The sequence below is a fragment of the Procambarus clarkii genome, chromosome 68 (genome assembly GCF_040958095.1).
Source record: "Procambarus clarkii isolate CNS0578487 chromosome 68, FALCON_Pclarkii_2.0, whole genome shotgun sequence".
Lineage (NCBI taxonomy): Eukaryota > Metazoa > Arthropoda > Malacostraca > Decapoda > Cambaridae > Procambarus > Procambarus clarkii.
The window spans coordinates 13,798,229-13,820,583 of record NC_091217.1 but is presented as its reverse complement, the minus strand read 5'-3'; the positions used below and the strand labels follow the sequence as shown (position 1 = coordinate 13,820,583).

The 22,355-nt window shown below is 44.8% G+C and overlaps 1 protein-coding gene and 1 long non-coding RNA gene across 2 annotated transcripts in view; one reads left to right on the top strand and one right to left on the bottom strand.

Moving 5' to 3' along the window:
• LOC123774729 (uncharacterized) overlaps positions 1–9,083 on the bottom strand; it is a 53,547-nt gene extending 44,464 nt beyond the window's left edge. Inside the window, exons 1-2 of the mRNA XM_069310872.1 lie at positions 8,970–9,083; positions 8,726–8,784 (exon numbers count right to left, since the gene is read on the bottom strand). The gene's annotated coding sequence lies outside the window, so the exon portion shown is untranslated. The remainder of the gene's footprint in view (positions 1–8,725; positions 8,785–8,969) is intronic.
• A 265-nt stretch (positions 9,084–9,348) lies between these two features.
• Positions 9,349–21,531, top strand: LOC123774701 (uncharacterized). The gene is made up of 4 exons (XR_006774977.2): positions 9,349–9,485; positions 12,530–12,673; positions 15,377–15,483; positions 21,058–21,531. It is a non-coding gene; the product is annotated as an uncharacterized lncRNA (long non-coding RNA).
• Positions 21,532–22,355: the final 824 nt, after the last annotated feature.

The window sequence follows — 22,355 nt, the reverse complement described above, 5'->3', positions numbered from 1 at the left end:
TCACTGCTTGTCTGTCTTACTACAAATTTGTCAAGAGACATTTGTTTTTCCCTTCGTTTTAACATTTGTCTGTAATGATGCATCACTTTAGCACCCATAATGTCCTTTTTCTTAGCCAGTATGGTGTATATGGTTGACTGAGATTTGTTGTACTGCCTAGCCAGTTCAACAACCTGCGCACCATCTTCATATTTATGAATGATCTCTTGTTTCTGCTCTATGGTCATTCTTACATGGGATCTCATATGTTAAGCCTTACCACTGACTTTCCTGGGACTCATGGTGTGATATATAATAATTACTTTAATGTTCAAATGCAAAAAATCTCCACAAACGCGGAATTTCTTATAGGTGCGATTGTTACTAAGTGGGAAGCTGTAGTAAACTGAGGCAGGTCGGACCGCGTGACCGGGAACCACGCGCTCGGTCGACCTGAACGAGTACCAACAAATATCGTAAGTCGACAACACCATCGGATGTCGAGTTGCAATTTTTGATGAAATTTACATTGTAACTCGAAATTATCGTAAGTCGGGGCAATCGTAAGTTGAGGTTCCACCGTATAAAAATTATCACAAATAATATTATTATAGCTCATCCAACCAATATTTTTTTTGCCTTACTCTATTCTGCCTTACTAAGTACTGTACAACCATATTGTATCTCTTTGCTTTGCATTTTTAATTGTTTTAATTTCACTTTTAAAATTATTGCATAGTTTTATTATTATTTATTATTATTCATTATTGCATAGCATATATTTATGCTGGAAAAAATAACTGCACAATAATGACATCAAGACAAAAAAAAATTATTACAAAAGGTAGGAAGATAGTGAGGCAATGTGATGAGATCAACACATCATATTATTGTGATGTCACTGTGCATTTACAAAAGGTTGTTAATATGTACATACTCGTAACTGCTTTTTTACACGAGTTTATCCAAGCCCACACTGGCATTTACTCAGGAAAAAGTCAAATATGATAGCTCAGAAATCAAAATTAACCATCACAATTCCTACTCTTACCTTTAAAATAAATCTGAATGCATAACAAATATTAAATTATATATCACGTCCTGTACCACCTCACCCCAATTGAATATAAGCTTTGGCAGAGCATGGAAAAAATTTCTTAAAACCCCAAAAAGTATTTAAACGCAATGAAGACAATGTTGGTTGTCTTGGAGCAGTAAGTCTGGCGGTAATGTACGTCACCCCTGAAGAGCACCCACAATGTCAGTGAAACAGAATAGACCACTGCTGGTTATAAGGAATATTGATAGCTCAAAATTGCCAAGAGAACTTTCCCATCAATATAAACACACAGTTGAAATTTCATGAAACTAGCACAAGCTCATTTGCCCTACTTTCTTCCCCTTGTTTGGGGGGAGGGGGGGAGGAGGGATGCAGACCGGGTCAGCCGGCTGCTCCACCCTTCGTTTTACGATGATAGTAAAAACCAACCTCGAACTCCCTGGAGGGAGTGTCAGGAAGCCACTGGGGTTCACCAAGAAATTGGCATTTCATTACATTACACTCAACGCTGGTTTTTATCTCTAATTTTTGTCTCTCTAATGTGTTACTTTGTTATGGCCAGTGCATTCACTGCTTGGAAACCATACAGTACATTTTACTCTTCTTTATAGGTCTCATTAACAAAAATATTGTTTATTTTCTTTGTTTAAAATATTGTTTACATATTGGTATGTTTCAGTTTTATTATAAATGTCACAATAAAGATGTAATTTGATTAACAATTATACATTAAAGAGGTTAGTGCTAATTCAATTTGCATTCTGCCATCTTTAAGGCAGAAATATGAGTGCATAGCTCATCATTGACTGAAAATTGTATTCACAGATATTAGAGGCTGATTCAACGTACAGTATTTTATTTTGTTTATATAAAAACCAATTGAAGACTTACGTTGAACTTCTTTTTCAGGAACAGACACACATGTGTGAATGAAAGCTGCCCCATACACACGTGAATGAAGGCTAAACATAATGACAATATTAATGCATGATTCTTTAATTATATTTCTTTGCAAGGAATTATTATTGTCAGTTAAATAAAGGTCAAATCAGTTCAATAAATTATTTTTCAGTTAATATTTTTTTCCATATTACTTTCTGAGGATAAAGAGTGAGGAACCCCTTGTGGCTCTGAAGCTACTATGCTGACGTAGTGCCAATCTACTAAGTGCCATCAGTCGCAGAGTTCTATTTGATGTACTGAGGACCATGAACCAGAACCTGGCCCCTTCTTCAGAGGAGCAGGGAGTAATGGCACAGCATAAAATTGTATGAATTTATTCATATATGTCACCACCAAGGTGCCACCAAGGAAGGCACCCAGAAAGCCAATGAAACAAAACAGACCACTGTCATTTACAAATGAATCTGCAGCCTGAAGAACTGTCAAAAGAACTCTCCCAACAATGTAAACAAATGATAGAAAATTCACAAAACCAACAGGAGCTCATTCACCCCACCTTGTTGTGTGGGGGGGCCCCCTCCATAGTGCTTCCTTGTCGTGGTGAGGGGGCTCACGTACAACTTCCTGGGACTGGTGAGGGTTGCCTTTGCCCCCTTTCCAGCCCTCTATTTAGGAGTTGTACGTGTGAATGAGCACAAATGTAGGAGCCTTGTGAGTCAACGGACCACTCGCTGGAAGGATTGCCCATGAGAAGCTGGCCTAAGTGGATGGTTGGGTGTCCAGGCTGGGGCTAAAGGAAGACTGCGGTCTTTGCACCAGTGTGGGAGAATGAACGAGGCAGTAAGACTCTTATTAAAAAGGGAAAGCACCACTGGGGACGATGCATCCTCCCCCTGCACTGGCCCGCGCTCGGCCTTCCTGACTGCCCTGGTAGGTGGTATCCCTTGGTTCCAGGCCCCTGACATTTAAAATGAATGATATATGGAAACTGAACAGACCTCTCTTACCCAGGCTCTTGGGGTGGGCGACCAGGCCCCCCAAGTCGGACTGTGATGGAAAACCGGGCTCTGTAGCCCCCGCTATATTGGACCCAGACCAAGCTACTTTTTTGGCCCTCCCGACTACTCCCCTCCTCTGTGGTAGAGTCAAGCCCAAAGCCCCCAGTGGTGACCACCTAGCGACTCTCTCATTGTGACTTCTGCATTTTTTACCCACCCCCTTCTTCCCACTTGGGGTTCTCAATGCTGACCCCCCCTCCCCCCCTCACAGACGCTCTTGCACGATTCCTTCCCGTGCTCCTACATTCCACACCTTGTTTGGTCCTGATACAAGGACTAAATACTTTGATCTCAACCATCTGAATTCTACGCATCCTGACGATTTCTCCCTCTATAAACACCTCGTTGATTCGGTGGATGCCTCTGTTAATTTTAACCCCACCCGTTTTGGTACTTGCTTCATTACTGCTCCTTCTCAGGATGCAGCTACCCGCTTAACAGCATTGTCCAGCATTGAGGAGACCCCTGTTAGGGGTCTCCAGAAATGTCCAGTTAAATATCAGTATTGTCACTGTTCTCCTCCCACACCATGTTGCGACTGGTGTTAGGGACCTGAAAGACTGCCTCAAGGATATTAAACATGTCCTTGAAGCCCAAGGCCATTCTGTCCTCCAGGTTGATATGTTTACTCGGCCCCCCCCCCTCGTGGTCATCGTCGTCAGCCTCATCGACTTGTGAAGATCACTTTTGATATCAGGAACCTTCCGCCTTCTATAATTCTTGCTGGTGCCAGATGCTCCATTCAGGAGTACATTGAGTCGTCGCTGGACGAAAGTGTTGTTAATTACTCTGACACTGAAAAATTTATTTCTAATGTCTCAGTGGCTCATTTGGGTACTATGTTTCCACCTGGGGTTCCCTTGTTCGAGTTCCACCTGTGCTAAAGAGTTTGTCTTTGTCCACCCTGCTAATTCCCCAGAGAATTTTGTAGGTGGTTATCACGTTTTCCCTTACTCTTCTGTTTTCCAGGGACGTGAGGGTCAGCTCCTGTAGCCTTTCCTCGTAGCTCATACCTCTCGGTTCCGGTCCAAGTCTGGCAGCATACTGATGAATTTTCTCTAACTTTGTCTTGTGTATAAATGCATAATTTACTGCATTATACCTAAAAATAATTATCAAATTATGCTACAATGTACCTGTTGATAACCCTAAAATCTTACTTTAATGTTCCTACTAATCTTTGTCAAATTTTCTTACAATATAGAACATTTTAAGAAAACATTTACTTTTTTTTTTTTGCTAGAAATTACTTAAAGTTATCTGTTATATTAAAGACCTGCCCAAAATGCTATGTATGCTAGTGGCTTTACAAGAATGTGTAAACATCAATGCCATGTACAGTACTGTACTCTCAAAAACTTACTGTACCTTGTATGTATATATAAAAAAAAAATTGCCGAAAAGAGGCATAGTAGTACCAAGCCTCACTCTAAAGGAATGACTAGAGAGGAAGCTTTGTAAGAAGAGAAGGAAATTACCATGACAGGCCAAAAGAACAGAGTTGGGACAGACTGTGGTATCTTCAGGTGGTAGTTTATGCCTTTTCCAGGTCAAAAAGGACAGCAACACCGGAGGTCTTCACACCAAAACCAGTACGAATATAGACCTCCAAGTTCACCCAGATATCAGTTGTGCTGTGGCACTTGCGAAAGCCAAATTGAGAAGGGGAGAAGTGGTGATAGTGTTCCAAGATCCACATCAAACATTGACCACACATTCAAAATGTTTGCAAACGCAACTCGTGAGTGCTCCAGGTGTTCTGGAGCACTCCTGGGGTGTCCTGGAGCACTCCCGGATGTCCCTGGAGCACTCCTGGGTGCCTTGGAGCACTCATGGATGTCCCTGGAACACTCCTGGGTGTTCTGGAGCACTCCTGGACGTCCCTGGAACACTCCCGGGTATCCCTGAAGCACTCCCGGGTGTCCGGGAGCACTACCAGATGTCCTTGGAGCACTCCCAGATGTTCCTGGAGAACCCCTGGGTGTCCTTAAGCACTCCCGGGTGTTGTGGAGCATTCCCGGATATCCTAGAGCACTCCTGGATGTCCCTGGAGCACTACCGGGTGTTCTGGAGCACTCCCGAGTGTCCTGGAGCACTTGCAGATGTCCCTGGAGCACTCCTGGGTGTTCTGGAGCACTCCCGGACGTCGCTGGAACACTCCCGGGTGTTCTGGAGCACTCGCAGATGTCCCTGGAGCACTACTGGGTGTCCTGGAACACTACTGGGTGTCCTGGAGCACTACTGGGTGTCCCTGGAACACTCCCGGGTATCCCTGAAGAATACCCTGGGTGTCCTGGAGCACTCCCAGGTGTCCTGGATCACTCCGAAATGTCCCTGAAGCACTCCCCGATGTCCCTGGAGCACTCTTGGGTGTCTTGGAGCACTCCCACATGTCCGTGGATTACTGCCGGGTGTCCTAGAGTACTCCCGGATGTCCCTGGAGCACTCCCGGGTGTCCTAGTGCACTCCCTGATGTCCCTGGAGCACTTCAAGGTGTCCTGGAGCACTCCCGGATGTCGATGGAGCACTTCTGGGGTGTCCTGGAGCACTCGCGGATGTCCCTGCAGCACTCCCGGATGTCCCCGGAGCACTTCTGGGTGTTCTGGAGCACTCCCGGGTGCCCCTGGAGCACTCCTAGGTGTTCTAGAGCACTCCTGGGTGTCCGGGAGTGCTCCAGGACACCCAGGAGTGCGCCATGATACCCGGGAGTGCTCCAGGGACATTTGGGAATGTTGCAGGGACATCCGGGAGTGCTCCAGGACATCCGGGAGTGCTCCAGGAACATTTGGGAATGCTCCAAAAACATCCGGGAGTCGTCAAGGGCACCCAGTAGCGCTCCAGGGACATCCAGGAGTACTCTAGGACACCCGTCAGTAATCCACGGACATCTTGGAGATCTCCAAGAAACCCGGGAGTGCTCCAGGGACATCCAAGAGTGCTCCCGGAAACCCGAGAGTGCTAAAAAACACCCAGGAGTGCTTCCGGACACCAAGGAGTGCTCCAGGACATCCAGGAGTTCTCCTGGACAACCAGGAATGCTCCAGGGACATCCAGGAGTGCTCCAGGACATCCAGGAGTTCTCCAGGACAACCAGGGACATCCAGGAATGTTCCAGGGACATCCAGGAGTGCTCCAGGGACATCCAGGAGTGCTCCAGGACACCCAGTAGTGCTCTAGGGACATCCGGGAGTGGTCCAGGACACCCAGGGGATTCTTCAGGGATACCCGAGTGTTCCAGAGACATCCAGGAGTGCTCCAGGACACCCAGTAGTGCTCCAGGACACCCATGAGTGCTACAGGACACCCTGGAGTGCTCCAAGGACATCAGGGAGTGCTATGCGAAAATATGCCAATTACTGAAAACGGCGGTGGGTCACATTTTGCCCAAACCCCCCTGCAGTTTTCAAAATATCCCAAATCCGATACCCGAGCCATATTTTGGAGCCAAATTCTGGCTCTCTGCACGTATTCGCAGTTTGAAATTCCGATCCGGGAGAGCTCCAGGACTCCCCGGGAGTGCTCCAAAGACAACCAGGAGTTCTCCAGGGACATCCAGGAATGCTCCAGGGACATCCGGGAGTGCTCCAAGACACCCTGGAGTGCTTCAGGACACCTAGAAGGGCTCCAAGGACATCCGGGAGAACTGCAGGACACCCAGGAGTGCTCCAAGGACATCTGGTAGTGCTCCCGGACACCCGGGAATGTTCCAGGGACGTCCAGGAGTGCTCCAGGGACGCCCAGGAGTGCTCCAGGGACGCCCAGGAGTGCTCCAGGGACGTCCAGGAGTGCTCCAGGGACGCCCAGGAGTGCTCCAGGGACGCCCAGGAGTGCTCCAGGGACGCCCGCGCGTGCTCCAGGGACGCCCGCGCGTGCTCCAGGGACGCCCGCGCGTGCTCCAGGGACGCCCGCGCGTGCTCCAGGGACGCCCGCGCGTGCTCCAGGGACGCCCGCGCGTGCTCCAGGGACGCCCGGGCGTGCTCCAGGGACGCCCGGGCGTGCTCCAGGGACACCCGGGCGTGCTCCAGGGACACCCGGGCGTGCTCCAGGGACACCCGGGCGTGCTCCAGGGACACCCGGGCGTGCTCCAGGGACACCCGGGCGTGCTCCAGGGACACCCGGGCGTGCTCCAGGGACACCCGGGCGTGCTCCAGGGACACCTGGGCGTGCTCCAGGGACACCTGGGCGTGCTCCAGGGACACCTGGGCGTGCTCCAGGGACACCTGGGCGTGCTCCAGGGACACCTGGGCGTGCTCCAGGGACACCTGGGCGTGCTCCAGGGACACCTGGGAGTGCTCCAGGGACACCTGGGCGTGCTCCAGGGACACCTGGGCGTGCTCCAGGGACACCTGGGCGTGCTCCAGGGACACCTGGGCGTGCTCCAGGGACACCTGGGCGTGCTCCAGGGACACCTGGGAGTGCTCCAGGGATATCTGGGAGTGCTATGCGAAAATATCAATTACTGAAAGCGGCGGTGGGTCACATTTAACCCAAACCCCCCTGCAGTTTTCAAAATATCCCAAACGTCCAAAATACGATACCTGACCCATACTTTGGAGCCAAATTCTGGCTCTCTGCACGTATTCGCAGTTTGAAATTCCGATCCAGGAGTGCTCCAGGACACCGTGGGAGTGCTTCAGGGTCATCCGGGAGTGCTCCAATGACATCCAGGAGTGCTCCAGGACACCCTGGGAGTGCTCTAGGACACCCTGGGAGTGCTCCAGGGTCATCCAGGAGTGCTCCAGGACACCCATCAAAAGTATCAGTCAAACAAGAAATCTATCGAGGGACAGGCGACCGCGTGCTTCTGTGTAAGACTCAAGTACTGACGTTCCCCCTGGCAATATTTTTTTTTGCCGGTTCTTCCGTCATGTCAACGACTAACCAAATGCCTCCCAACAAAAGTAAAATTAGCCTAAATTTAGGAATACTCTTTGAACGCCCGGCCTATGAAAGTAATAAGTAATTATCAAAAGAAGGCACCAAACCGGGAAGGCTATAGTGTAACAGTTAGGTGATCAGGAGTTGGTTTGTTATCGGGTTGCATCATGGGCGGGGTCAGCAATCCGACCTTTAGGGAGGGGGGGGGGAGGTAGGGCGATATAAGCCTAACGTACATGAATACACTGGCTGCCTGTCCCCCGATAATGAATTTTTTGCATGATGCATAGTCCAAAAAAAATACAAACCCTTGCCCCAGAATTGTTATTAGATATTCACACTACAAAGTTAATTTTTGTAGTTATGTTGAATATGTTTAATGCAAGATACAGTAAGAATGAACGTTAAGTGTGGGTGAACCCGCAGGTATATCAGCTCAGCCTTAAGGACCCCACCTGCTACAGCAGGTTACCAGTACCAGGGTCACACGAGTCACCCTACAACTTATCATAGGAATCTTGCATGCAGCTCAGCTTTTATGTTGTACTTTATTATCAGTGTAAATATTTAATTTGAAGTTCATGGTTTTAGCAGTTCATTATGTTTGTAATTCTCAATCCTGGCATTGTTGTACCCAGCTACTCAACCTTTGTTTAAAAGCTTCTAGCGATAAACATTACTTTAGAACTGCACAATTTATTCCAGAAGGAAATAATCACAAGGAGGAATCATGCCAGACACTATACAGTAAGGAGGGGAAAAAAATAGTTACATTAAAAAGGAGAAAAAAAGTATGCAAAGGTATTTATATATTAAGCGACAAAAGTTTGCAAGGGAATAACTTAACTGCAGCTTAAAGACCCTCGTAGAGGCGATTGCTTGCTTGGAATGCTCCTTCCAACAGCTCTGAAGTAAAACAATTTAAATAAGTTTAGTGATGTAAAATACACACAAAGGGATGAGGTAGCTCAAGCTATTCTCACCCCGTTCAGCACATCGTGTTAATACATACATATACACATCACAAACAATAAACATATTACTAAACATTCTAAAAGCAAAACAGACTGAGTAACCAAAAATGTTCCCACCGTATAGTAACTCTTGACGCTGCACTAGAACACTGAAGACTAAATCCCAAGCAATCAGAGGTCAACGAGCGTTAAGTTGTGTCATTAAGACAAAGACTAGAAGCGATCTGCTGGAGTGGTTGAGGCTCGCCCTCCTTGTAGGGTTGGTTGTATGGGCGACAAGGGAGGGAGGGTTAACGACCGTAGTTTTGGGGGGGAAGTAGTTAAGTCAGTGGCATTTAACGTTTTCTTATTTCTATAATTATTTATATTGTAATTATCATTAGTATTTCTTTATGTTATTCAAGTACTTTCATTTAAATGTAATATAACTTTTGATGCAAATAAAGCACAATACGAGGACGTTTGATAGGATTGTGACGTCATTAATGACGTGGACTGTTCTTATTGGGTAGAACTGATGGTACTGCATGGGCGGCAGCCGGACTGCCGGCCCGCGTTAGTATTTGGCTGACTGTCACTGGACGCGGACGTCGGGCCCGTCACTCCAGCAACTACACCCAACATGGTATTAAAGTTAGTAACTCTGCTGTGACCTTGCAAGTATGGGGCCCATTTGTGCTATATCGTTACCGTTATATTTAGTTTGTCAAAATGTAATTACTTTCCGTGATAATTGTTGGAATAATATATCTATAGATCTGGGAACTTTCCCAAGTAAGGACTATCTCATTGCGAGTAATGTATTCGGTTTAGTGTTGGAAATGTTACGTTATTAATGTGTTCGGAATCTTACTCGCCCCCCTCCCTCCTTCCCGTGTAATTTCGAACATGAAGCTTCGCAAACTGATTTAGAGAGTTTTCGTCGTGTAGGGTTTCTATCGATAGTTTTTGCATGTAAAACTATGTAGGGCTTGGCCGTACATACACCTAAATCTTTCCTCTATGCTTTCCTAAAAAATATTAACATTTTGGTCCTGACAATTTGTATATATGGTTTAATAACTAAACTCCTTTCGTCGCCGTCCGTTGGGATGATTGGCTAGGTGTTCACTGGTAAACACTTGCAATAATTATTTTCATTTTACCAATTTATCGGTTTGCCCGTATTCCCCAACCCCCCCCCCCCCTCCCCCCTTCCCTTTCAGTTGAGTAAAACTAGAATCTTGACGTCAGCAGTTGACATACATGGACAGGGTAATTTGACCAAATTATGAAGTCATTTTTTAGTTTTAATAGAAATTACTATATTTTGGCTTTTATATTGATAATATTCGTCAAAATATTTTTTTTAATTTAAAGAAAATCGCATGGTATAGCAGTGTATTTAGTTATCTGCAGAAAACTCTAGTTTTAAATGGAAATGCTTTTGGACCTAGGTTGAATACGGCATTTATATGGTATTTTTTTAAGACTGGTAAATGGCTTAAGCTGTACAATATATATTTGCTGATGCTAACTAGGAAGCACTTGAGTAAAATAACAAGTACAAAAGAAAATTGCAAGAGGCCTTTTAAACGCATGCGATAATGGTTTTAATCAACCGAACTCATAACCTTCGAACAATATATTAAGCCCATGCCAATTGTTCCCCTGAGATTAAGTTTTCAAACCAATTTCCAAGCCATTATAATTTGTGAATGTTATATTTAAATTTTTGAGCTAAAAGGAAGTTTTAATGCTTAAGTGTGAAGTGCTAAACTGAACACGAATATTTTTTTTTTTTGAGATATATACAAGTTGTTACATTCTCGTACAGCCACTAGTACGCGTAGCGTTTCGGGCAAGTCCCTGGAATACGATCCCCGCCGCGAAGAATCGTCTTTTCATCCAAGTACACATTTTACTGTTGCGTTAAACAGAGGCTACAGTTAAGGAATTGCGCCCAGTAAATCCTCCCCGGCCAGGATACGAACCCATGACATAGCGCTCGCGGAACGCTAGGCGAGTGTCTTACCACTACACCACGGAGACTGTGTAGTGTTTATTTTATTTATATACAAGGTACATTGGGTTTGTGAGAATACATAGCATAGTATTTACAATCTTGTAAAGCCACTAGTACGCGCAGCGTTTCGGGCAGAATGAAAGGGAACGTTAGTGTATGAATAATACTTTGGTGGCTTTAAACTGTAAATAAAAAATTGACCATAGACTATTCATAAATTCACTAGAACGTTCTGTATTAGAATTTCTTACATCCGTTGAGAGCTAAACTTTTCAAGATTTTGAATGTCAATAAAGGCCAAGACTATTTAGAAGTACATTTAAATTTTACATTGCCTTCTCTCTAAATCAGGCGTCGGCAACATTTTGCTTACAGCAATGTCAGAGAAGCGAGGGCGGGCAGCATGTATCTATTTAAATAGACTAATATATGAAGGAAAATAACTACTGATTGTTTATTTTGAAGTAAAGTCTAGTTAAGTGTTTAATCATTATTTACAAAGGACTGACGAGCCTAGAAGCAGTCTTCATAATGACCATTAGTAATATTGGTTCTTGCTTTTCGCAAACTTCACACTCGTGTACATGATCCTTAAACAAATTTTCAGATCTGACTTTCACATTCGAAATCAAACTGAATTTTATTCTTGACATCGCTCTCAAATTTTGCTTGGAGACCGTGGGTCGGAAAAGTTGGCGGGCTCTAATCATTAAATAAAATGCAATTTTTTGTACTTGCCTCGTATCTTTTAGAACGGTAAACCATGGTATAGTTTGCCAAATAATTTAGTCATGTACTTATAACGATTTCTAAACTAGCATGGTTTGTACCACTAAGCTTTCATTCGAGTACCCTCTTTAGATCTAATGGGTTTTTCCTGTTTGAATCCCTAAGCAATCTTATGTAACTGCAATGAAGAGTCGGGTCAAGTGTGGATGCTGTATATATTTACACCCATATATGCCTGACTTTCATTGTAAATGTTGGGCCTATATAAAGACGGCTTATTAGCCCATTATAGTTTAGTTTTAACCAAAATCTGATCATTTAAGTGACAAACTTTCAAAGTTTAGCTGCTTCTCTCGCCTGTTGGATTTATCGTGATGCTAACTAGACAAAGGCCACTCCTCGTTCAGCCAGCTATCTAGTGCCTTAATATGGCCGGCACTAATGTCAGCTGTCGCCCCATTCACTTCCATAAAATGTATGTTTGGACAATACAGTTGCTTGTACTGATTTCCTAAAATTACTTTTCTGCATTAGTGATCTTAAAAACTGAAGGCACTTTTAAAATCTCGATCTCATTACATCCTAGTCTCGGGGAACCATGAATCCAGTCATGCAATTTCAACACCCGCTGTCATGCGCGAAATTTTTTAGAACACTAATTTTCCCCGATACACCTGGCTCGGCGGAGCGTTTTCATAATTGATTCAACGTGGCTTTAGTGTCCACAGAGGCCACAACAGTGATCTGAGGACCTCGGAGGTCTCCATGGGACTATGGAGACTAATCCAGCAACCCGAAAACTGGTGCTAAAACAATTGATGCATGTATGGAGACATTTGAACCACGCTATATTTGTTTTTTTTAACTATTTTTGTGAATAGTGTCTGCGTTTACCCAGTTTAAGTGGTGCTTAGATTTTTTGTAATACGTAAAATTTCCCCAGATCCTGTGGAAGTTGGAACACTATTTTTGAAGCTGATAGTGGCAGCAGTCTGCTGGCAAGATGAAAACGTGACACCATGAGGCCACCTAGAATGCAACCTTCAACATACTTTTGCACCTCAAACCTTTGTTGAGGCTCTTTATAGTGAGTATTATAAGTTTTACATTTTTCTTTGAACTATTATAAATTAGATTGTTTTTATATATTTATACATACGAGTTCTTACATTCTTGTACAGCCACTAGCACGCGTAGAGTTTCGGGCAAGTCCTTAATCCTAATATTAACCGGAATACAAGTCGCCAAATCGTTTAACAACCAGGTACCCATTTTACTGTTGGGTAAACAGAGGCTACAGTTGAGGATTGACGCCCAGTAAATCCTCCCCGGCTTGGATACGATCCTAGGACAAAGCGCTCGTGAAACGCCAGGCGAGTGTCTAGAACAGCTTTGGTTGTTCCTTAGCTTTTGCAGCAATTCTTAAATTTCTTAAATCAGCTTAACTCTGGTGTTGATTTCTAGTTTTCTTTGGCGCCTCGTCCTTTGTTACTAGTTCTCTGGACTTTCTCCTGGCTTTCCTTGTTCTTTATTTAGCTTGCCTGCATTCTGTTCATGGGGTTTACTTTTTCGTCTACCACCACCTAGATTGGCATGAACGAACATGAAAGGGTGAACTAGTCTCTCTTGCCTGCTCATGCTTCCTTAGCTGAGCAGCCCTACTCTTATAGTGCCGTTGCATTAAGCTGGTCAGTCCCACTATTTCCCTGTTGTACTGTTGCCAGATTTGCTTCATCTTGTGCCCCATTTGTGCCATTTTCTGGTTGTTGCATTTCTCGTTTGCTTCTCTTTCCAGACTGTTGCCTCACTTTCCTCTTTAGACATGTCCAATTATTGTACTTTTCCTCGTTCCTCAAATCTCGTCAGCTTGTATTTATTATTTGGTTTGCTGTTCATAAAAATAACTTGCTGGTTGATTTGTGAAACTTGCCTAGCTTGCAAAACTGCTCTTATATTCCTTGTTGCGTCTCTGGCTTGAATTTTGTGTAGAATTTTTCATTTTGTTCTGTTTCTCCCTTCGGGCTCTGATAGGTTTAAGATTACCACCACATACACTCCAGCTTCTGCCTTGTACATTTCATGGCTTGGGAAGTTTTTAGTCTCTAACACTGTTGCCTTTATTATTTTTCCCTCTGAACTTTTTACAAATACTTGTTTGCTGTCTTTTCCCTTCAATCTGTTACTCTTTTCCTGCTTAATTCTCGACTGTTATCCTGTCCGCTTCCTTTGTTGCCTGCCTTTACTCTAGTTAATATAACCTCTTCACACACTTGTCTCCCTGCTGAGAGATTTCCTTGCTTCAGTTTTACTATTTAATTTTATGATCAATGTGTAATTTTTGAAGCTGCCTTTGTAGTGAAGTTGTCTTCATTCAGTACCTGTTATACTTCTACCATTCTCTCCACCTCTTCCTGAATTTTTGCATTTCTATAGGTCATCCAGGCTTTGTTTTATTATGCTAGTTGCCTTGCAACTAGCGTTCCTCTAATGAACCTTTTTTTCCTCATTGTTTACATCCCTAGTCCGATCCATATCATCCTTCCTAGATGTCCCTATGAAACTAACACAACAGGGAGACTAGCTTAGTGTGGCTTGCACGAATTGTCGGACTAAAGTATTTTGTGGGCCCTTAATGACTCGACCATTCATCCGACACCGAATAGGCCTTGGTGGGTAGCGCCTTCGTGCGATGTTCTAATTTCCAGCACCACTCTTGAAGAAATTGGCTATGGCTGCTGCTCTCATCTGCCGCTGTAGGTGGGTTGGGGGTCACGCTTGCTAGCGGCTGGTGCACGTGTTGGTGTGGGGGGGGGATGGGTGTTTTCATAGACGTGTGCAAGTGTTAGTTACCTGACTTCCATAGTAAGGTCAACACTGACCCTTCTCTACCAGCACCCACAACAGAGCGGATTTTGTTTACACAATTGTACAAGAGTTTTATCGAAATTTCCTTCTAGCGTTGTTTACCACTGCACTCTTTTTAACACGTAGGCCAACAAGGGCTCTCTTTAAGAGTTTATCCCATGCAAAACGAGGAAACCCGGCCTGTGAGGCGTTGTGGTCTTAGTGTGGCGCGGGTAGTGGCGATGGTGGCGGCGGCTATAGTACCAGGATGATTATGCCTAGACCTAGGAGGCAAGTCCTTCAGTAACATGCATGAAAATGCTATTAGTCTTGTGTAATTTCTTTTATCCCACCCCCTGCCCCCTTACAGTACCAACTTAGGGTTCCTGCTCAGATCGTTGAGAAAGGCTGTTGTCAGAGATAGGTTTTGGTTCGGTCAGAGGCAAGAGGGGTAGGGGCAAGGTGGTACTTCGTGCGTTGGAGAGCTTTTGATGCAGGACTACTACTGTTGAAAAAGGAGAGCTCTTGACTGCACTTTCTGCTATGGCTCGATCTCTGCCTCCCTCGCTGCCCTATTAGGTCATATCCCATTTTTGGCGGGGGTCAAGTGTACCGTGCAGGTATCCACAACTCTGCATAAAATGTTAGAAATACTAAAAGTAATTTATTAAAATTATTTGCGTTGTTTCCCTCTGATCTGTCCCCTTTCTAGATTTATATTTATTCAGTGAATTAAATCTAGTATTTGAGTAATTGATCAAACCTAGTAGTAACGGGACTTGAAAGTTAAACATAAAATGTAACTATTTCCCCATGCAGCAGTTACATGTAATAGAACACTGTATACGTAAATCTCTTAGCAGTTTAAAGCACAGCAGACTAGACAAATTGATCTGTATTGAATCGTTACATTTGGTTCTTATTGTAACAAGATTAAATTTTACAGAAATATCTGGATTGATGGCATCGATGAACGTGATGAACGTCATCTCGGTGGAAGAGAATGGATACGAGGATATTTAACATTTTGCAGACCAGCTCAACCTTTCAAAAGTAAGACTTTAATTTACTAACTGCTGTGAGAGTGTGGATAGTGAATGAAATAGTACAGTAAATTGCCGAAAAAGTCAAAAGGGGGGAATGTGTACTGTATCATGTAAGTAAAGGACTGGAGGTGAGCATATGTGGAATTGGCACAGTGCTGATAAGTGCAGTAGTTTCACTGCTAGTAAAGCATGGGTTCACTATTAATATATTAACGAAAGGGGTATTGTGTATTGATCAAATGACCAGTTGTATGAATGTAAACTGTCCTTTTATCAGATTCATGAATGTGTGACTAAAAAGTGAAGTGGAAATTGTGAATGTGATGCGCTAGGAATGGTTGATAAATTATAAGACCTGGGAGTGACAAGAGGATATTGTACTGGTGCATTTAAAGATCTGGGTAGAAGCTGGGAATGCAGGGTATGGAGTAGAGGTCGCATGAAACTTTGCCGACACTTGTGTACGGCTGCGAGACAAAAAAAGTGAGTGAACAACTCAAGAAGATGGTTGTGGTATGGATGGATGGTTTGAATGTGTACAGTATGACTTATAATAATTGAACTGTTGGGCATGTGACCACAGTTCCTACATTTGCCAGTGCAGTCGGCTGTAATTGGGGACATGTGGATGTAAAATGACTGGTGCATCATGTTCTGTGGAAAACATAGGGTGGTTTCAATGTGTGAATGTTTTAATATAAAGAAGCAAAGTGTGTAGTGCAGTGCATTACAAGTATCCTGGAGATGACTGATAAATTGATCGATAATGAAAAGTTCTCGTATGAAGGTAATGGGGTAAATTTACATGGAGCCTCATGGCCTTTATAGACTTTTATAGACTTTGAAAATGTTTTTAACAAAGCCATAGAGAAGGACTTAAGATCATGCATGGAGTTGGTAGTTCTTTTAAATATTGTGAATTTTTATGAAGGGAGCAGTGTGTTTAAAATAATGGGATACAGACTGGTTTGAAATTAATGTAATAATTATAGTTGGCCAGGAAGCCTGCATCAAGGTCCCCTCCTTCCTTCTCTCTCTCTCCCTCCCCTCTTCATGCGGGTAGGTGTTCAATCCCCGACCGTACAAGTGGTTGGGCACCGTTCCTTCCCTCCTGTCTCATCCCAAATCCTTATCCTGACCCAGTGCTATATAGTCGTAATGGCTTGGCGCCTTACCCCTAATAGTTCCCTTCCCTTTCTCTCTCTCCCCCCCCCCCCCCCCCCCGATTGAACCTCTTCCTGAATGCAACCCCCATAAGTTTCCTAACTCCCAGGTACCTATCTACTGCTAGATGAACATAAATATTAGTTGGAAAGGATTGACTAACCTGTTCTATCCTGCCCTTGTTCAATATACAATTTCTTGGTAGAAGAGTCTTTGCGCACATCACATTTGGATGCGAGTATATTGTCAGCTTGACTTAGGGTATATGGGACGGCGTGCCAGACCCTCCAAAACACCCTTCGTGCCGGTTAAGACGCAAGGTTACGTGCGGGGCTCTTCCCCGTTCAGTCGCCCTTACTAAGGGAATCCCTGTTGGTTTCTTTGCCTCTTAATATGCGTAAATTTGGCGGGTAGGTTCGTTCAGATTGACGAGGTCGACGGTGGGTTTTATCGTACGCTGGTATTTTTCTGAACCTTAATGATCATCGCTCGGGCGGTCGGTCAAGGGACAATATGACCGTCTCGGCGCGCAGTCACACATCTAAGTACGCCACCCGTCGGCGAGCACTCTGGCTGCGCCTTTTGACGAGGGCAAAGCACAGCACGGGAGCAGCACCACCTCCGTCATGACAGGTGGTTGCTCCCTCGAGCACCAGTAACAAACACGGCGGCGGCGGCTGCTGCTGCCGTCGCCCCCAGCCAACGCGCTGAAAACCCGAATTTGGCCGTCTGCTTGCGCCAGACACGCCACCGCTTCGGTTTCAGCAAGGGTTGCACAACTATGGCAACTGCTACCACTACGAGCCGACGGTCAGTAGGGTGAACATACCAACGAAATAATATACTATGCGCATTCGCATCTTATACATGCACTGTGTACTTATTTATTGGACTCAATCATAAGCGTTACTCTTTCGCGAACTATGCTAGGCCAAAGTAAATAAAATCCGGCTGAGTTCGTCTGTAGAGTGATAGGCGGGAGTATCTTAGTTGGCGGCTCCACCTTAATGGGGAGTAGGCGGTCTACCCTGCTGAGGTCGAACCCTCAGGCGTTAAAGTTCTCTGGCACTATCTCGGGACGCATGTCGCTTCCGACCCGGTCCTCTAGTCATCCCTAGTGCTATACAGTCCATGGAGGGTGGAAACTGGCGGCTTGCTACATTTGTGGAACACTTCGATCCGCAGCAGATAGTTTTTTGAAATGAGGGCAGGCCTCTGTTGCTGAAATAGGACAGTGCCTTTTTCACAGCATGTGCGCTAGGGGCTCGTTTGTCAAATATTATGAGGACTCTGTTTGCCACCTGCCTCCTGGCATATTTACATGCGGGGCAGTGGCGCGTGTCGTTTCCCAGTGAGGACAAAAGCGCATCGTTTAGCCTGCCAAAGGGCAAAATTGGAGTTCGTTCATTGTATGAAAGTTACTTGATCAGGTACCCACCCACCCCTCTAAGTTTCACCTTGAGATGGTGGGGAAGGAAAGTCTTGTGTACGACCAGTCAGTGTGTGTGGGGGGGGGGGGGAAGTGTTCCTCACACCACCACCTACCTCGCAACCCATCCCTCTGGGTGTTGTATATTCATAACTGAACCTGTAAGGATCCTGTTGTGGTCATCAGACCACTCGCAGGAGGGGTTGCCCGTGGGGAGCCGCCCTTGGAGGCGAGTTGGGTGTCCAAATTGGTGATAAAGGATATGATGCTGTAAGTCGCCCTTGTTAAAAAGGGGAATGGTGCAGTTTGAGATAGTGCCCCTTCCTGCAGTGGCCAGCCCTTGGCCTCTCGCTACCCTGGTAATGTATGCGAGGCGTATTTTTCCCAGAGGTCTGCCGTCTTAAGTCTGACAAGTTATTCCCGTGCTTTGAATAGCTCTTTTCTTCCCTATCCTCAGCTCCACAAGTCTGAGACTTGAACCTCCACCAGCTCTCCCTCTTCTTTATCTGAGGCCGAGGGTGTTCATCAATGATCACCAACTGGCATCCGATTCAGATTTGATATCCTAAGGACTTGGAAAGGATAGGGAAGGGAGAGGGATGGGGCGGTGAAATTCTTGGAAGAGGATTTGGATGTGGAGATAGCAGAGGCTTGATAGTTTGGTGGCCTATCCACCATGGGTTGGCATGATGTATTGATCTTGGCTTAGAGCTTTATTTACGTTGATCTCTTGTTCTTATTCTGCGGCAGGAGGCTAGTGCTGAGGTGGTTGGCTGTTGGTCCTAGTTTGTGAGGTGCTCTATCTTGCTTGGAGGAGGCGTCTTCTCTATTGAGTTGGACTGTTTGGTCTATTGACTAAAATTTGATGTATCTTCGGTGTTCGCACATCACCTGTGGTAGCAGGGTTCCTTCCGGGTCTTCGGATTCGTAGGTGATTTCAGTCCCCTCAATTGGACGGTATTTTAGGTCGAAGTACTTCAGGTAGTAGAGGTGATTCGATTTCTGAATCAGTGTGATGGTCCATTGTGTTGTGGACAAGCATTCTGATGTGAAATTTGTTTGGGTTCTTGTTGGCGATGATCCGGTTGCATTTTAGGGCCATTTGTCTTGTACTGCTGTTACCATGGAAGTTGGCTTCAGCTGCGATGAAGACAGTAACAGGACCATCTCCTGTCAACCTTGCGTTTCCTGCCTTCATCGGGTTCGATATAGGAGATTTAAAGTTCCTCGTCGTTCGCTGGTTGAGTTGCTGGTTCGGTTGCTGTTGCAGCTGCTTGATCTTGGTTTGCCTTTGTCGGTTTTAGGCGCACGTCAGCGGTGGGAGTTGAGGTAACCAATGGGTGCTGGGCTCTCGGGTCTGAAGTGGTTTGGGTTAGTGCAGTAGCTGGTGCTTGAGTATGTGCTGCTAGCATTGCTGTCAGTTCCACCACGTGTCGTTGATATTGTTGCTTGATACTTTATTGGTACGGTTGCTGTTCGGGTCTGCCCTCATTGAGTTGAGGTAGCTTGCGGAGGCAGTATTAGGTCTACTGGAACCAACATCTAGGGTAGACCGTTTGCAGCAAGCAGTCTGTCGAGTATCTTCACGTACTTGGCAATGTCTGTTCTTGCTAGCTTCTCTGCAAGGTGAATCAGTACAGGGACCAGGGTGATGGCAGCAGAGGCCGCTGATTGATTGGTTGATGACCTGGTGGACTGGGCTGCCGTCGCCTGTGAATTGGGGCCCCAGTAGTGAGGAGTCTGTGCAGACTGTTGAAGCAGTGGAGTTGGGTCGAGTTTGGAACGTCGTGACTTTGATGTTGAAGCTCGCCGGCTGATGTGAGGTGTCGATTTCTGAATTTCTTCAGTTTCTCTTGGACAGTCCAAGGAAACTGATATGTGGTCCTCCACAGTTGATGCACCGATGAGTGGTCGACTGGAAGACTTTGTAATGATTTTCAGTGCAGATGTTCCACTTTTCCTGTGTCTAGTGCCTGGTGAAGTGGTCGTAATTGTAGTATTGGCATAGGTGGTAGCGTTCTTTACGGTGTCTGGGATGATTGATATGTCGAGGCATCTGAAGCCGTTTTCCACTGCTTGGGTTTGCTGCTGCAGCAGCTGTAGAGTTCAAAGCAAGTTATCATGGATTCGGCTGACAAATTTTTCTATCAGCCAGATAGCGACGGGTAGGCAAGATGATCAGTTCAGCATTTCGAAGGGCATCATGATGTTCTGGAGCAGTTGTTCCAGAGCTTCCTCGCTTCAGTTCTGCGCCGACGTCCACTGGTGCTGCGTTGGTGATAACTATTTTCGATAGTATCTGGGACCGGGTGAAGTTGGTTTAACATCGAAACCGGACTTTAATCCGGTAAATCATAGCAAAATCTCTTTATGCCTTAATGCACATCTCAGAAAACCTACCGTTTCTTCCCGGTACAGTGCACCAGCTGGGAGTGGGGTTTAACCTTCGAGTGAGTGTTCTTTGTCTTTATTCCTTATGCCGTTTATGCCCAACTGGAGTTCCACCCTTTCCAGTCTTCTCGCAACATTTGCAGCACTTCTCCACCTCCTCCCATTTCTACAACCACTGTGACCTTCACCTTTGACCTAGTCTTCCTTCTCAGCCCTAACCTGTTTTTTCATTCTCCCAGACAAATGTCCCTCAAAGTTGGAATCCATCCTCATTCCAGCCATCTGTTTTGTCTGCTCTCGTTCTCCCTCCTCTCGTTCTCCCTCCACACCCGAGACTCACAGTATCTTGCACACATCAAACACAAACCTGGTTCCACTAACTCCCCAGTAGGTATCACTCTTAATTTCCACTTGTCTATTCCTGCATCCTATCTCTGTAGTAGAGTAGGCCAACATTGCTATGAGAGTTTCCATACCTATGAAATTTAGAAGAAAAGGTCATCTAAATTTCATAATGGTTAATAAATTGTCAAATTTTCTTTCATGCAATAAAACTAGATTGATTTGTGAATACTAATATAGTAACTTTAATTCCAGTTGCAGTATAGCTATAAAGATGAAGACGCTAACACAAGATGAACACAAAATTGAAGATGAACACGCTACATTGCATCACCCTTATTCCATTTTTGTAATAGGATAGAATAGTTCCATATATAAAGGTAGCTTTATTAGTGTAATGGGCAAATGGTTAGACGTGAAGTTAACTACATTAAATTAGGGGATGATGCCTTCTCAAATGTTTATAGCGATTTGAAAAATATTGCAATTTAGGCAGTTTATTAGCCTATCATGAAACAGCAAAGAAAAAATGTGTACGGCCATTGATAAAGATCAATAACCAAAATCTAAAGTTCTAATTATCTCCTGGAGTAAAGCTTACTCTCATCAAGATTACTTCAGTTATGGAGGAGTTATCATCAATTAATGGTGACAAGACAGGGCTATTCTGGAAAAGATTGCCGAAGAAGACATACATTACCAAAGAGAAGTCATTGCCTGGACACAAGCCTATGAAAGATAGGTTTACTCTTGTGCTGTGTGGTAATGCAAGTGGCGATTTGAAAATTAAACCCTTGCTTGCATATCATTTCAAAAATCCAAGGGTTTTAATAAAATATAATGTGCAGAAAAACAAAATGTGTGTGATGTGGAGGGCTAATGCTAAAGCATGGGTGACAAGGCAATTTTTTTACCGAGTGGATAAATGAAGTGGTTTGCCCTTCCATCAAAAAATATCTGCAGGAGAAAAGTTTGCCAGTCAAGGCCCTGCTTTTCCTCGACAATGCTCCTTATGTCATCCATAAGGTGGCACAGCATCTCACGGCAGCCTTGAATTTTTTTTTTTAAATTTTGCCCCGAGGGGCGAGTTTATTGGGCAGCGCTACTCATCTTGAGTGAACATACCGCCATAGCAGCATGTACAACACTCCCCAATAGGAAGAACACCCGCTGGGTTGTTCATCCTGTCACTTGTACCCAGACACAGCTGGGACTTGCTTAACTGTTCTCAAGTGAACAGCTTCTCAAACAAGAAGATTAACATTTATCAACCCTTAAAAGCTTACGTTATCTTGTGGGTGCAAAATGGGGAAATCTTTTAAGAACAGTATCAATATTTGACAAATAGTGTTTTCCTAACTCAAACAATGTGGGGTTTATTATTCTACAGTTATTCCTAATGTCTCTCAGGTGTTCACATTCACGTAGATAGTGGTCAAGGTGGTGTCCATCACTCTCACCACAGATTCTGCAACTTCGCTGATCAACTGTTGTTTCCATTCCAAATCTCCATGGATATTTGTATCCAAGACGGATTCTCGCTATTACAGATT